The sequence below is a fragment of the Lissotriton helveticus genome, chromosome 6, assembly GCF_964261635.1.
Source record: "Lissotriton helveticus chromosome 6, aLisHel1.1, whole genome shotgun sequence".
NCBI lineage: Eukaryota > Metazoa > Chordata > Amphibia > Caudata > Salamandridae > Lissotriton > Lissotriton helveticus.
This window is the reverse complement of record NC_136067.1, coordinates 667544085-667561318: the sequence shown is the minus strand read 5'-3', so window position 1 is coordinate 667561318 and position 17234 is coordinate 667544085. Positions and strand designations below refer to the sequence as shown.

Below are 17234 nucleotides of genomic sequence, written 5' to 3'. Positions count from 1 at the left end.
CCCTGGAGGAGGAGCATGACTGGATGGACCAGCGCGGTGCCACAGGTCCTCGTGCAGAGTATACCCACGAGCAACACACAGGAGCGCCAGGATCCAGAAGACCACGCTCAAGACGACGCAACCGACAGGGCACCTCAAACCCGCTCCTGTGCACCCTGGGGTCGCCAGACCTGGAACAAATTGTTCAGGAAAGACGGAAAGCTCTGAAGGCGGTGGCGAACCTCCGTCCCGCATCCCTTGCAACAGACATTGAACGGGCTCCTCACATATTCAACTCGAGAAAGAAGGCGATAGTGAAACTACACAATCATGAGTGGACTCAGTGGCCTTGCCCTTGGTCACCCCAAGATCCGCTGATGACCAGATATGAATGGACGTTCGTCACTTGAAGAAAGTACCGGGGGGGAGGAGATGTCTCTTCGACACCGGCATGTACGACCTCACTGCACGGGCGCCCGCATGCTGCCTTAGGCCTGGTTAGCCATTTCACCACTCAAGCAAGCCAGCGAGCAGCCTTTAACTTGCACGCATAGCCCACAAGCTGAGATACCTCGCAGACACAGGCCGCCACCCCCGTAACATGTTGATGCTTTCATGCCAGCTGAGAGCTAGTTTGGACGTATCGCCCTTGTCGATGGGTCCCCCGCATTGTTGCTGCGTTTTGCCCCACCCCAGTCCCCCCCCACTGAGCACACCCACACTGCATTGTTTCCCTGTTAACATACCGATGAGTAGCAGCACTGACACCATAGCAGCACGGACATTGGAGGGACAGCTTGGAGCTCGGGGCCTTGCGGAGAGTCTAGGTGCCCCCACAGCCCTACGTACCATGCATGCATACCGATGACACAAACTGGCACCGTCACCATCCTTACACTGAACATGCGTGGGATGCACACCGCGCATAAACTGTACTCAGTCTATGCCTACATCAAGCGTCACCATGCGCAGATCGTGTTCTTGCAAAAAACACACTTAGCAGGGGAAGTGGCAAAGCTGCATAGGCGTTGGAGGGGAATCATATGTGCTACTACGTATTCGGCCTTTGCTCGAGGCACCCTTCTATGGATACGCCCCGGTGTTCCCTTTCAGGAGCAGTCCCGTAATGTTGACCCAGATGACCGATACGTTCTCTTGCAGGGACGGCTGGACGGCCAAGCAGTCCTATTGGGGAGTATATATGGGCCCAATGTTGACCAAAGTAAATTCTGGGACACACATTCTCTACCCCGTTGAGCACATACACACAGGTCTCCTGGATCTTAGGAGGGGACTACAATTGCGTTCAGAACATAACACTGGATAGATTCCCCCCCCCCCCCGACATCTCCTATAGCGGCGCATGCGAAGCGATTTGCGACATAGGCGCACTATTGGTCTCTCAATGATGCCTGGCTCACTCGTTACCCCACTGCTAGGCTTTACTCATTCCACCCTGTGCCACATGACCACAGAGTACGCTTGGGCAGTTTCCTTTGCTCCTCCGCTATCTTACCTCTCATTTCTGTAGCGGACTACCTAGACAGGACAATATCAGACCACGACGCACTCACACTCACGATGCGATGGCATCCGCCACATCCCCCTGTCCCTACATGGCGTCTCCCCAGGGAATGTCTCGACGACCCGGTTTTCAAACAAACACAGGTGGACCATATCAGCCAGTACTTCCAAGAGAACACTGATACTGCAACCACAAGTGCGGCGGAAGGGGATGCCTTTAACGTTGTTATACGGGGTACATGTATTCGACAAGTCACGGGAGTCAGTCGAGTCTTGGAACGAGATATAGAAAGAACTGAGCAAGCCCTGGCCTCTCTTACGCAGGAGACTGACCCAGACAAAGACACGACGGCCCAAATTGCTGCCGAAAAGACAGCATAAGAAGAGGCTTTAGTAAGCTTGTGTAGGTATAATTTCGATGCATACGTGGCACGTGCTCATAGGGATGGTGACTGGGCGGAAAAGTTACTGGCGTGGCTTGCCAAGCAGGACTCGACCCATCCACCAATCATGGCCATTCGCAATACTCAAGGTATCCTATTATACTCCCAAGGCTCAATACTGAGTGCCTTTCAAGAGCATTACACATCATTATACGCTAGCCCTGCTCAGATATCTGAGGAGGCCCTCTCCCAATTCCTGGCTCGACACCTGTTACCCCAGATAGACCGCGACACCCGTCGAGACATTGATGACCCCATCCAAGAGACGGAAATCAGACACTCTATGAAGGCATTAGCTACCCATAAGGCCCCTGGATTGAACGGCCTTTCATTGGAATTTTACCGCACCTTTGCATCCCGCCTGGTCCCCCAGCTGGATAGGCAATTCCGAGCAGCCCTAGATGAAGGTGCCTTACCCCGATCCATTTGCGAATCGGTCATAGTGTCTCTTCTTAAACCAGATAGGGATCCCCAACCGCTGGGTTCTTACCAGCCCATAGCCCTCTTGCCTGCGGACAATAAAATCTATGCGAAAATCCTGGCGGATCGATACACCACTATCCTTCCGCAGCTGATCCACCCGGATCAGAATGGATTTGTGCCGGGCAGGAATACTTCTTACAATATCCGGCTTCTGTTTCACGTACAGGACCAGATCTGTGACCGTTTCCCCTCATGCGGCGTGTCTGGTGCTGGATCTGGAAAAAGCCTTTGATACTCTCTCATGGGTATACTTATTTCGGGGCGTGCAACATATGGGAATAGGACCTCGCCTTCAGGCATATACTAGGCTCATATACACCGTGCCCACCTCCAGAGTCAGAATAGGCCCCCTCATCTCCGCCCCCTTTTTGGTCCAACGTGGCACCCGACAGGGCTGTCCGCTTTCCCCCCTCCTTTTCGCCATGGCAATGGAGCCCTTGCCAGCCTGTTTCCATGCCGAGGGTGGGGAGTGGGAAATTTCTATTGCCAATTCCATCCTACAATGTCATTATACACTGATGATGTTCTCATATATGTCCAGGATATTGCAGCAGACCTCACCCCTATATCACACATTTTGCAAGACTTTGAAGAAGTGGCATGACTACGAGTTAATGGGGCCAAGTCCACAGTTTACCCCCTGGTACAGGCAATGCATCAGTGCCAGCTGCGGCTGGGTAATGTTGACCTTTCATGGAGTCCTCAGGCAGTACGGTACCTGGGAGTTCGACTGTATCACACGCCGCAGGACATCTATGAAAGGTAACTATCTAAAGCTGATGGCAGGCATTAGGTCATCTGTACACTTCTGTAAGGATCTCTCACTTGCAGTCACGGGTAGGATAGCGATCGCCAAAATGATCCTAGTCCCAAGACTCCTATTTCTCTTTTCCAACCTCCCAGTGGTTCCCCCCCGGCTCGTTTTTCAGCGAGCTAGATGCCTTGCTGGGGACCCTTATCTGGGGATGTGGCCGCAGGCGTATCGCCCTGGCAAAGTTGCAGGTTCGAGGCATGTGGGCTGCTAAATTCATATCTTAGCATTAGATCGCCGCCTAGTGTTGGGCTCGGATGATTGCACATTGTTGTCCTGGAAGAGTCTTCGAAGTATCCTGAGATAGGTGGCTCCTCCCCTGGACTACAGTGCGCATGGGCATCGGCTCCATCCCCAGATTGTTTTTTTCCGCCATTGGGTTCGGATGTGGTCTCGACGTCTTACTGTCGGAACCAAGAAAAACTAACTTTTAGCGGCCAAAAGGCCTCGATTTTCTTGCGTCGGTATTGTCTGCGCACGGTCTCGAGTCTTCCGTCTCTTGGAGTCGGAATAAGCGGAGTTTTCTTCGCTCTCTCAACTTTGAGGCCTTCTCATCGCGACACGACTGCAAGCCTTTTCGGACATGGAGCGGAGCCCGTTTAAGTACTGCCCGCTCTGTGGGTCCAAGTACCCACACATTGATCTACACCCCGTCTGTAACAAGTGCCTTTCGCCTGACCACGACGACGGCAAGTGCAAGGCCTGTGCACAGTTCCGCTCAAAGAAAACTCTCAAGCTTCGGCGCGCGGTGCGCTTGGAAGCTAGGCAAGCGGCCCCGGATCCGGAGAACATCTTCGGCGACCAGGACGAAGAGGTCCAGGGTCACCATCTACAAATCTCCCCACCTGAGACGGAGGTCGAGGCGGATCCGGGAGACGACGACGGAGTCGCGGGTCAAGACCTTGAATACGTCGAAGAGGTAGGAGACGACGAAGAGATTTATGGGGCCGCGGCAGACAGCTCGGGGGACGAGCTCTGCCCCGAAGGTTACGAAGATGCCGACCGGGACACGGGATCGCCTGTCGGCCTTACCCAAGACCCGTTGCCGCAAGCCACAGCCCCGCCTTCAGGCCCGGCTACGGACTTACTTGCTGAGCACACTGTTTCGAAATCGAAATCGAAACTGAAACCATCGGGATCGACGACACCTAAAATGGCCGACCCGAAAACGAAACTGAAACCTAAGGACTCGAGTGTCCCTAAGATGGCTGCCGTGCCGGTGAAGAAGACGGTGCCCGCTACCCCATCGGCTCCGTCGACCTCCGGTCCGCAGAAGCCGAAGAAGTCTGTCGATTCCGATGCTGCAAAATCGAAACCGACGCCCGAGGATGGGTCCTCCAAGAAAGATGGTCGGCACGGGTCAGCGGCTACGACGCCATCCAAGCCCGCCAAGGTCGGCTCCAAGGAGGCTACGCACAAGAAGTCTGCGCCCCGGCCTCAAGAATCGGAGGCGCCGAAAACGGGTTCCGCGCCCAAAGCGCACAAGGCCCACAAGGACGTCGGATCCGAGGGACCGAGCGGACCATCCTCGTCAGCGACGAAACCCACTGGGATTGAGCCGTCCCTCATTGCAGAGTCACTGCACAGAATCAGGGAGAAAGCCTTTGCCCCGTCGGCTCCGATACCATCGCCGCAGCCGCAAAAGGACACTCCGGCAAAGCCTTCTGGGAAACTCCTCTTTCTCTTGCCACCTAAGGAGGCGCCGAAAGCGTTTTCGACGAAATCGGCTCCGAAACAGGTTTCTTCGCCGGCTGGCCCGCTTCCACGTCGGGTACTCGAATCAGAAGACGATTCAGAGCATTTCATCGACGCTGCAACAGGCAAGCTGACCCTCTATAAGAGGAAAATCACTTCGGAGCCAGTGGACTCCTATGTCATCCCACTGAAAAAGAAGAGGGTTCCCCTTGACGCCTCAGGCCTCACGGAACCAATCCAGCCTCCTCCAAGACGGAGCCCTACTCCCTCCCCAGAACACTCTGCGGGTGAGGGGTATGATGAGGACGAGCAGTACAATTTCCCTATCGATGAACCTGATGTACAACCGGATTCATACGATGACACTGGTGACCACAACACCCAAGGTGTGGGCCAGGACCCGCAGCTCTTTAATGCACGTGCATCCCCGACTGAGGACTCAGCAGGCTTTCATGCACTACTTGAAAGGGCGGCAGCCAATCATGATGTGGACATGCATGCCGACCCGGTTGAGGAAGACTTCCTTTTCGACACCTTTTCAGTCTCTGAAAGGACAGTAAAGACACTTCCCATGCTAAAAGGAGTCCTCAAACATGCTGGGGACATTTTTAAGGAGCCTACAAGAGCGAGAGTGGTCAACCCTCGCATTGAAAAGAAGTACAGGCCTGCACCTGCGGACCCCGCCTACATCCGGGGACAATTGCCACTGGACTCTCTTGTGGTCGCCAATGCCAGGAAACGTGCCAACTCCCAGACAACGGGTGAAGCTCCTCCCCCGGATAAGGAGTCCAAAGTGCTAGAGGCAGGGGGCAAAAGAGTAGCTGCACAGGCATCAAACTTTTGGCGCATCGCCAATACACAGGCGCTCTTGGCGCGTTACGATAGGGCGCACTACGACACCCTAGAACAGGTTGTACAACACCTGCCTCCACAGTTCCAAGAAGCCACACAACTGCTCATTAACGAGGGGAAGCTAATCTCAAACGCAGCCATCAAATGTGCGCTTGACGCTGCAGATACAGCTGCTAGGGCTGTCAACACTAGCGTTATGCTGAGACGACAGGCGTGGCTACGCATCTCAGGCTTTAAACCGGATATTCAGACAACAATTCTTAATCAGCCGGTCAATCCTGATAGTCTGTTTGGTCCAGATGTTGACACCACCCTAGAGAAAATAAAAAAGGACACGGAAACTGCTAAATCCATGGGGGCCCTGCAGTCACAACAGTTTCGTGGCGGCAATTTTCGTCGCTCAGGTGCACGTGGGGTCACCAGAGGACAAATGGGTCAACAGTCCCAGTTCTCAAAAGGTGGGGCACAATCCTCGTTCACGAAACAGAACAAGGGAGGTTACAGGAATAACAGCAACAGAGGTCGCGGCAGAGGTAACAACAACCCCCGCTCCTCTACTCCAAGCAAACAGTGACTCTCTGTCACTACCCCCCGACCACCTAACACCTGTCGGGGGGAGACTGCAGCAGTTCCTGCCCGTCTGGAAAAACATCACCACAGACAGGTGGGTGCGACAACTAGTCCAGTATGGTTATTGCCTAGAATTGAAGTCCACTCCACCCAACATCCCGCCAAGGCAAAGGCCTATGTCCGCAGAGCACTTGCTCTTATTGCAGCAGGAAGTAGTGGTGATGCTGCAAAAGGGAGCAATCGAGCAAGTGCCGGTGGGAGAGGAAGGCACAGGGGTATATTCCCTGTACTTCCTTATTCCAAAGAAGGACGGATCTCTCAGACCCATTCTAGATCTGCGCCCCCTCAACCTGTACATACTATCAGAACATTTCCACATGCTTACGCTGCAACAGATTCTTCCCTTGCTAAACCAAGGGGACTTCCTAGCAACCTTGGATCTCAAGGATGCGTATTTCCACATTCCACTACACCCGTCACACAGGAAATACCTCAGGTTCACTATTCAAGGCAGACACTACCAGTTCAAGGTCCTACCCTTCGGAGTCACAACAGCCCCGAGGGTGTTCACCAAGTGTCTGGCGACAGTAGCGGCGCACCTCAGGAGGCAGAACATCCATGTCTACCCCTACCTAGACGACTGGCTCGTACAAGCCAAGTCAGAGCAGCAGTGCGCCGCGGACATGTCAACTACAATTCACCTTCTTCACGATCTGGGTTTCTCACTAAACTACCCAAAATCGCATCTTCAGCCGGCACATGTCCGGCAGTTCCTAGGTGCAACGATCAACACCCTGACGGCCATGGCTCAGCCAAACAAAGTCAGGATAGACAGCATGCAGGCCCTGATCCAAAGGTTCAGGCCACAGCACTCGCTTCCAGCGAGGGTGTTCATGCAGTTGATAGGCATGATGGCCTCCTGCATCTTCATTGTCCCTCACGCACGGCTACACATGCGCCCGCTCCAGGAGTGCTTAGCGAATCAGTGGACACAGGCTCGTGGCCAATTGACAGACCTAGTGTTGGTTACCAGTCGGGCATACGACTCTCTGCATTGGTGGACTCCACACAACCTTTGCAAGGGCCGACTGTTCCAAGAGCCCGTGCCGCAGATTGTCCTGACAACGGACGCATCTCTCCAGGGATGGGGAGCTCATGTGCTCGACTACACGGTGCAGGGACTATGGACAACGCAGCAACAGAAGATGCACATCAACTATCTGGAACTGATGGCAATCTTCATGGCGCTCAAGTCCTTCATTGTACATCTGTGCAACAAGGTCGTGCTAGTCCGGACGGACAACATGACCGCGATGTACTACATTCAAAAGCAGGGAGGCACCCACTCGCCACAGCTGTCTCATCTGGCTCAGAGCATGTGGAAGTGGGCCATTCAGAGGAACATTTTCCTCATGGCAGAACACCTCCCAGGAAAGGACAATCAGATGGCGGATCTGCTCAGCAGGTACAGCCATCAAATGCACGAGTGGGAGTTACACCCATCTGTCCTCCACCCGTACTTCCAGCAGTGGGGTCATCCGGAGATAGACCTGTTTGCCACAAAAGAGAACGCAAAATGCCAACACTTTGCCGCCAGGTTCCCTCACCCACAGTCGCAGGGGAATGCGATATGGATGAACTGGTCAGGCAAATTTGCGTACGCTTTTCCGCCAGCCCCTCTAATACCGCTGGTCTCAAGAAAGCTAAGGCAACACGAGATGACCCTCATCCTAGTTGCTCCAACGTGGGCGCGCCAAGCTTGGTACACCACGTTCCTCGAACTCTCAGTGGTACCGCATCAAAGACTGCGCCTCACGCCCAGTCTTTTGACGCAGAACCATGGAGAAATTCAGCATCCAGATCCGCAACAGCTCAACCTGGCGATCTGGCTCCTGAAGTCCTAGAGTTTGGGTACCTTAACCTACCTCCAGAATGCATGAGCATCATCAAGGAGGCGAGGAAACCAACTACTAGAGCATGCTATGCTGCAAAATGGAAGCGTTTTGTCATCTACTGTACATCCAATGACATCAACCCACTAGATGCATCTATCCCCAACATCATCTGCTATCTGTTGCATCTTTACAAGTGCAATCTGGCGTACACTTCCATTCGGATACATCTATCCGCCATAGCGGCTTATCTTCAGAACAGGCAGCACTTCTCTGTCTTCAGAGTGCCCGCCATTAAAGCCTTCCTTGAAGGTCTGAAAAGAGTCATTCCCCCAAGGACACCGCCAGCTCCGGTGTGGAACCTCAACGTCGTTCTCACCAGACTGATGGGACCACCATTTGAGCCACTGCACTCGTGTGAACTCCAATTCCTTACGTGGAAAGTGGCTTTTCTTATAGCTATTACGTCTCTGAGGCGTGTCAGTGAGCTGCAAGCGCTCACAATCCAAGAGCCATTCATTCAAATTCACCCAAATAGGGTAGTGCTACGCACTAACCCTAAATTCCTTCCTAAGGTGGTGTCACAGTTTCATCTAAACCAGACTATTGACTTACCAGCATTCTTTCAAAACCCGCAAACGGTGGCGGAAAGGATGCTCCATACCTTAGATGTACGGAGGGCGTTGATGTACTACATAGACAGAACACAACACTTTCGAAAAACAAAACAACTCTTTGTTGCCTTCGCACCACAACACAAAGGCAACCCAATTTCCAAGGCAGGGATAGCCAGGTGGATTGTTAAGTGCATCCAGATATGTTATCAAAAAGCAAAGCGCACTTTAACAATACCCCCCAGAGCGCACTCCACACGCAAACTGGGGGCATCCATGGCTTTCCTGGGGAACATTCCTTTAGAGGACATTTGCAGAGCAGCCACGTGGGTCACACCACATACCTTTACAAAACACTACTGTGTTGATGTACATTCCAAGCAGCAAGCTGCTGTAGGACAGGCTGTTCTCAAAACACTTTTTCAGGTTTCTGCAGCTGGCACGGGCAACCGCCGCTGATGGAGGGACTGCTATGTATTCTATGCTAAGATATGAATTTAGCAGCCCACATGCCTCGAACTGAATATGCTACTTACCAGTATGCATCTGTTCTTGGCATGTAGGGCTGCTAACATTCATATCGCCCGCCCTCCTCCCCGGTGCCTGTCGCAGCTGCAGATATACTATTGTATTTATTCATTAGCATGGACATCCTTTACACTTTTCACTCCATCTTCTGCCACAATGGCGAAAAACAATCTGGGGATGGAGCCGATGCCCATGCGCACTGTAGTCCAGGGGAGGAGCCACCTATCTCAGGATACTTCGAAGACTCTTCCAGGACAACAATGTGCAATCATCCGAGCCCAACACTAGGCGGCGATCTAATGCTAAGATATGAATGTTAGCAGCCCTACATGCCAAGAACAGATGCATACTGGTAAGTAGCATATTCATTACCTCTCGGCCAAGGAGAGCTGGCTACGCCATCCTTTGAGGCTTACTACCTGGCCGCCCAGTTACAATGGGTGTCCCGCTGGACGGCGGGTCGGTCGCAAACAGAACTGACCACTGCGGCTTGGCAATTACAAACCCCCGCCGTCCATCGCATGCTGCTACCAGGAGCTGCACCCCGCCCCCCGGCCAGGCCACTCCGACTGATGACGGTGCGCGCCTGTCTCGCTCGCATCTGCAGAATTAATCGTGCGGCGCCCCTATACTCTCCTCCCGTTGGTAGGGCTACCCAAAGGTCACACACACTACACTGAGAGAATGCTGCACATATGGACAGAAACGCCCTGACGGAAGTTGGGGAACTCTATTTTGACGGACAAATGCAGACGTTTGAGGCACTCGTGAATGACTTTGAGCTCCCAAGGGGACAGTTCTTGCTGCATAAGCAGCTTTGAAATGAGTTCGTAAACATTGGCAAACGTCGGAGGACGAGCTCCCTACACACCCGGTCCTTCACGCAATCCTACAGATGGGCCCAGGGTGACACCTAGTTACTTGGATATATAAAGCTATATGATCCCTTAAGCAACCCACACTTGCATCCCTCAGGGAACAATGGGAAGCCGACTTTCGCAGGCCCTTACATGATAGGGAATGGGTCAAAGCACTAGCATACATCAAGAAGGTATCCCGCAACTACCGCTACAAAAACATACAATTACATATCCTGCATCGGGCATATCTCACTCCTGCAAAGCTCCAGAAGTATTTCCCCTACGGTACCTTCGCCTGCCCGAGATATCAGGAGCCCGCTGCCTCCTTTTTTCACATGCTGTGGGACTGTCCGTCCCTCCACAGCTATTGGTGTACCGTCCATACTACTCATAGAACGGTCACAGGCCTCCGGGATCTCTACATGTGGGAAGCTCGCACCCTTGGTATCCGTAAGCGTCACAAGCACATGAAAGTCGAAATGCGCTTTGCCTCCTTAGTGCTCCTCCTGGCCAAACTGTGCATAACTATGCATTGGAAGGCACCTGGCGGTCCCCCCCTGGCGGCATGTGTGGGTGCAGTCAAGAAGTGGGGTGCAGCGGAAGAAGGAATACTGCGAGGGGAGGAATCCCAGGGAATTTGCAAGCATCCAATCTCCAGGCCATGGGCTATGCTGCTTCACGTACACATGAAACGGCGATAGTGGCGGAGACGCTGGGGTGGTTCGCCTGGACCCTCTATAGCCCCTGAGGATGCTCGGGTGGATACGCAACGGGCCCAAACACCAATTGGGTCAGACCAAATGGCTGTTATCGACCCACCACCACCCTCCTGCGCAGATAGCTTCTAGCGTTGTCCCTCCCCAATCCAATTCGGCCCAATTACATTGTGGTATCCCGCAATAGTGCAGCTCTCAGGCGTTCACAAACACGCAATTACAACGTAAGACCAGTGACTCCCAGTTTTCTACCCCAAGTTTATTTACAGTTAAAATAAGGCTGATATTTCGAAGCCCCTATGAACCCGCGTGCGGGGAGACAATGCACCTCACATCCCTAGTGTGACATGGCGAGTAACATCTGTGAAGGTTACCTGTATATGGACATAGACTCGTGAGGGTCATTGCAATTGACCCGAGTGACAGGGCACAATAACCTTCAACCCATATGCTAGTGTGTCGCAGTATTCTACCCACAAGCGGGATCAATTGTATGCCAAAACCATCGACAATGACCGATGTGATGTATGTAATAATGAAAAATGCCAATAAAAATGTTTTACAAAAAAAGATTTGAAAAAAAAAACTAGCGATACCAGAGCACTACAGGAAGTATGGAGGAGGAGTGGTGGGCACTGCGCATGTGTCGATTTGGCCGCCTTTCTTAGGATGGCCAAACAGACATGCGCACTGACATCTCTCCAACCTGAGCTGCGTTGCCTGGTGGAAAACAGAAGGTACCAGCTCCCAGACTCTGTTGAAGCACAAAACCAGCCCTCTGGCCAATCCCAGCTCATCTTGCATGCTGGGTAATAGTTTTGCCAGCATGAGAGCAGCGTCTGGTTTGGTCGTAGGGGGGTCTGAGAGCCTTAGCCTGTGCACTAGCAGAAGAGCGGGGAGAGGTGTGGCTCCGCGGCCAGGGCGACTGACGCTGGACGCCGGGCATCACGGTTCGATCCCCGGCTCCAGCGGCAGGGGTCTGCCCAGCACCATGTGACTCTGGGCAATAGCTTTCTTAATCTTCCCACCAGCGCCGAGATACCCCTTACCCCCCCTCTCACTCGCCCCCCCCCCCCCTCCGCACACTGCACACCACTAACACCTTATATCAGCCGCTACTTTACATGGTAAAAAAAAGAAATCTGCAGTTGCAAACACTGCGATTTTTGTGAATTGCAGTGTCTGTGACTTAAAATGGGGCCAGAATCTTGTGCATGCCTTTCAGAACCATTTTAAGGTGCTATGAATTCAGGCCAGTTGATTGATCACATTCGAGACAATTGGTATGTTATGCTTTTTTTCCATGCATTTAACTAACCTTAGTCAGCATGCACCCATTTGTCCAGATCTCTGTGCTGCAGAAATCATGGTGCGTTTTCTAGAGACTTTTAATTAAATAGAGGAAAAACAACAGAAAACGTTTTATTCAAGCTTTTGCTTTAATCAAAGTGAGAGATGATGCCTCCCAACTTCCATGAATAAGATGATGTTCTAGAAACAATTTTAAAATGGAATTTGAATTCTCTTGGATCAACCATTTCAGTCAGCAGTCCTGCGCATGTACACCATTGTAGTTATTCACTTTCATAGGTGTGCCCGCGGTACTTGAAAGACATTACTGTTGCCAAAAGTTGACATTTTAATGTGTTTTTCACAGTCAATTTGTGGATTAAAATGTAACTAACATAACATGGGTATTTTGTAAAGCACATTTTCATCTCTTTTGGCATCTTGGCACTGAATAACCGATGTTTATTGTCGCGGCCCACAGCATGGTCCTGAGGCAGGGCTCTGTCTCCCACCATCGCCCAGCGCCTCTGGTGCTCCAGCAGAGCGGTAACTGATGTCCTCGGCCCCACAAGGCACTTACTGATGCTTCACTCTTCCTAACACTGCTCCCTCAGTCTTGATCTTCCGGCACACCGGTCCTTGCACCGGCTCCTGCCTTCCTTGGAGAGCGGGCGTTGTGGAGTCTTGCCCCTCTTCCCTGGCCTGCTGCTTCCATTTCCCAGCGGCTGTGGGTGACTCTCTCCTGATGGGTTGTACCCCACATATTTTCTCCCCTGGCCCACTACTTTCTTACTTTCTGCCGATGTCCGTGGTTAGAGAGCCTTGTTTTCGGGACGATCACACCGCAAAAACTTGGACAAAGTACTTGACCCGGACTGTCGGAATTAAGTCTTATTTGCAGATAAAGGTGTAACAGCAGGAAACAGGATGTTCAATCCGTTTGTATGGGTGTCCAGTAAAACCATCGGAAATGTATGTGGTTTGAACCTTGCATTGAGTTAAAGGAGGGGGCTTGACCAGAAATAAACAAGGGTACGAATGTAGCTGGCATTATAGAGCCAATAAATACATCAGAGTGAATTTTTGCATTGGTTATAGCAAAACATAGCAATAGAAAGATAGTGTTATGCTAGAGCTTTGCCATTTGAAAGATTTCATGATTGTTGATTTATTTTGATTCCCACGTATTAATGAAATGTTAAGTTCTGTGAGAGGTGCAAAATGTTTCTCTATGGTTGACTTATCGTCGTCCGTTTGTCACCAAATTTCTTTGGAACCAGGGAGTAGAACGTACTTAGCTATTCTATTAATAGATGGTTGTTTCCAGTTTAGGAGGATGGCATTGGATTGGCATTGCAGCACCAGTATTTCAAAGATTGTTTTACTAGTTATTTGGGGAGGATTATGGTATAAATGCTTCACATGTGACATTTTGATGTATAGAGGGGAACAGTGGAACATGATTTGCGGTTACAGAGAGTTCCAAGTGTGTTCGAGAAAAAAAGATTTAACTGTTTAATTCTCCAAATTCAGATTTGTGGAGGAGAGTGTCATATACTGGGGTTTTGTCTTGTGTGAGGCAGGGGCTAAACCAAAACAGTGATGCTATGTGAAATCAAAATGCTCCAGCTCTGACAGATAAGGACAATGCGTATACTCTCCTGGGGCTAGCAGAATTCCATTTCTGATACATGCCAAAATGTTCAGGTAAAGTTTTTCATATAAGAGAATTGAAAACAAATGTGAAATTTGTGTGGACAGTAGAGTGTTTAGAGGATTTGAGAGTTGTCAAGTAGACAATTGTTAACTCCCCTGCGCTGAAGAGATTTAATTAGGGGTTGCAAAATGTTATTATGACAGATGAAAATGGAAAAGGAATGGGGCAGTGCTGTCACCTAGGGATTTCTTGTGCTTCCACACAAATGTCTCAGTCGGAAGTAAAATATTCAGTCATAGAACGTAAGGCATTGTCAAAGGTATGGTCTTTGTAGCATTTCCAGCTATATTTTTGAGGAAGACCATCTCAGGTGTGTTGTGATCATAAACCGTTGGTGAAACTATTGACAGCAGAATCGCCTGATTTTCAGTGAGGTTGCTAGATGTTTGTAATAGAGTATACCATGGTTCAGGTAGGAAAAATTTGATTGGAGATCCTCTTTCTTGTATGCTAAAACAGTTAGAATGTAGAGAGAAACTGAAAATGATTGGCACATTGCTTTGGTACACGATGAGGGTTTACCAGCAGTTACCAAGGAGTTGTGGAAGCGTAAATGTAGTGAAGATGTAACCGGACAAAATTCAAAGAAGTTTGTTGAAAAAGGTTTGCCAAAGAAGGAAACTTTGGAGTACAACTTAAGACCATTTTGGGAAGTAAGAACACAACTATTTATGGAGAAGTAAGTTATGCTTTTTTTAAAATAGGATTACAAAAATGTTGATTATCCACATGTCATGATATACTACAGCATAGAACGATAGATGTTTAGATGAAATATGATCAATAGTTGTAATTACAGAAAAAAAGCTTGACATACATGATCTTGGTACAATTCCACGATTGGTGACAAGGGCAGTACAGAGTAATAATGGGGAATAATACCTTTGGTGATCAGGGTTTAAAAAGTCCTCAGCATTCCATGTGCAACCAAAAGAATCCAGTGTTATTTGCGTTGTCAGATACCTGTTGAGAGGTGGTGGCCGGACAGTCCTTGTTTGTGTTCCAGTGCCAGTCATTGCGTTTTGATCTATTATGTCTGGATCTTGCTACTCAGCCTCCTTGCTTGCCTGGTATAATTGTAAGTGTCCCCCAAAGGTCTCAAGATCAGAAGGTAGGAGGTTGTAGACTCGTGAAAATATCCCTCCTGGTGTTCCATTGTGTCAGGTCTTTTAGCCAGTCTTTTTTTAAATCTGTGATGCATTTCACTGCCATACACATTTCTATCCATCTTTTCCCCATTAGGAAGGTAATCACGGTTAACCTGAGCACACCCATTAGTATTGTTTTTATATAATCAAAATGCATTATCATTGATTCCGTGTCCACTGTGTAGCCTATCGTGGATAACACTGTTGTGATCATATCTACCCAGAATTCCTGTATGGAATGACGCTCGCAGGCAAAACGGAAGACACTTGCATGCTTCAAATTGATCAGATGTATTCTTGCCAGTTTCTCTGGAGAGGAGTATGCTCAATGTAAAATTCTGCCCTTTAAAGTTGGCTTCTTCTTGCTTCTAACCTCTCCTTTGGACCAACACCAGTGTAGCTTCCTGCCAAGGAAAGGCAACACATCTTTCCCGTGCAGGCTTCTATTGTCTCCTTTCCTGGCAGTCATTTGCACGTCTCTCCAAGAGGTCAGAAAATTGTCTCTGGACAGACCCCATGTGCAACCATGGACGGGCATAGGGGATTCATGGCAGTAATGTGTAACTTTGTAAAGGTACACACTGCAATAGGCATCAAGTGGAGCTTAATGCAACAAATTGTTTGATAACGAACAATATCAACTTTAGTATTCAGAAGTTAGCAGGGCTGCTTGGGAAGCCTGTAACTGCTCACTCGCCTATGGGGATGCTGACCTTTTCCACAGTAACAACAACAGTTGTGGGATTTTACTGTGGAAACCTGTACAAGTACATGATCTGCATTCTAACATACAGCACTCTGCCTCAGGGCTCAGTAGGCCATCCTGCTTTAGTAGACATAAAAAAAATATGTGTGATCATGAACTACAGTTATTATTTAGGATTGAGTTTCAGTTCTCCTCATGTGGTGTTGCTGTGTCTTGAGAGACCTCTGCAGCTGTGTCGATCCCAGAGAGGTGAATTTTATTTTAAAAATAAAGATTTTCCGAAACTATTCCTAACTGTCTTATATTATCTTCAATATTACTGCAGAGAACTTGCTTTCCTTATTTGCAACAAGGTGATAAACTGAGTTTTCTTAAAGAATTCATGAAAGCATGTAGTGCTCTGCTAGCAACATGCATGCAGCACAGGTTCCAGAGAATAGAGGGCCATTGCGATAGTCAAGACCAGCCAATTCTTGGATATTGTATTTCAACACTAAGCAGAATTTTAGCAATTCTGAGATTCTTATTCTCTTAACAAACCAAAGTTTTTTGTTAACAAAGGTGTTCATTTTGCAGGTGGTATCAAGGGCAGATGAGTTGAAAACATTGAAACGTGTAGACTTACCCATACTCTTTGATGTAAGAATAGGGAGCTTTTTTCATTTTCACGTGTTTGTTGCCTCTGTGCCAAAATGTTTTAATATTTAGACATTTGCATCTAGGAAAGCAAAAAGGTGATGGGATAGAATGCCCAAATTCATTTTAGCTAGTGGGAATTATTGTGGACTGAATCTAGTCTGTCATTTTTTGCTGACTCACCACTCCAAAAAGGGAGCAACCATATGCAAATCAACTTTGTTCCTGACTAATATGAATAGTCAAGCCCAAACTGCTAGGTAATGTCCCCTGTGAACACAAATCCAAGCAACACCAGACCGGTTTCAGCCTTCTTGGCCTTCATCAGTGAGGTACAACTACAAGACCCACCTTTGGGCATACAGAGTGCACTTAGGACATCACAAAGAAGTTATGATTCAACTGCTTGAATTTGCAGCAGGAATTATTAAAGCATTGATTATCCTAAGTCACTGTGAACATTGCTATATGTCATACCTTTTTTTCTGCTAACATGCTGAACTCATTTGCCAACTCTATGACCAAGAAAGGTGGCTTGAAGCACCCCAAGTTGTCATTTCCCAAGTGACCTACTGTTTTGCAGTGTGCAATTGCATCTATTCACTGTCTGAAAAAGAGGATAATCCTAACACCACCCACAGCTTCCTTAGTCTTCATGACCAGATGCAGGTGCCATATTTACAAACGCATTACTTCCAAGATTGTAGGATAGCCGTGTTCTTTTCTCTTTTCCATAAAAGGTATTTAGTTCCTGTTGTAAGACATTGCTT

At 49.4% G+C, this 17234-nt stretch overlaps 1 protein-coding gene across 3 annotated transcripts in view; it reads left to right on the top strand.

Annotated features, from left to right (window-relative positions):
• Positions 1 to 17234, top strand: part of IBTK (inhibitor of Bruton tyrosine kinase) — an 876521-nt gene that overhangs the window by 467172 nt on the left and 392115 nt on the right. The gene's annotated exons all lie outside the window — the stretch shown is intronic.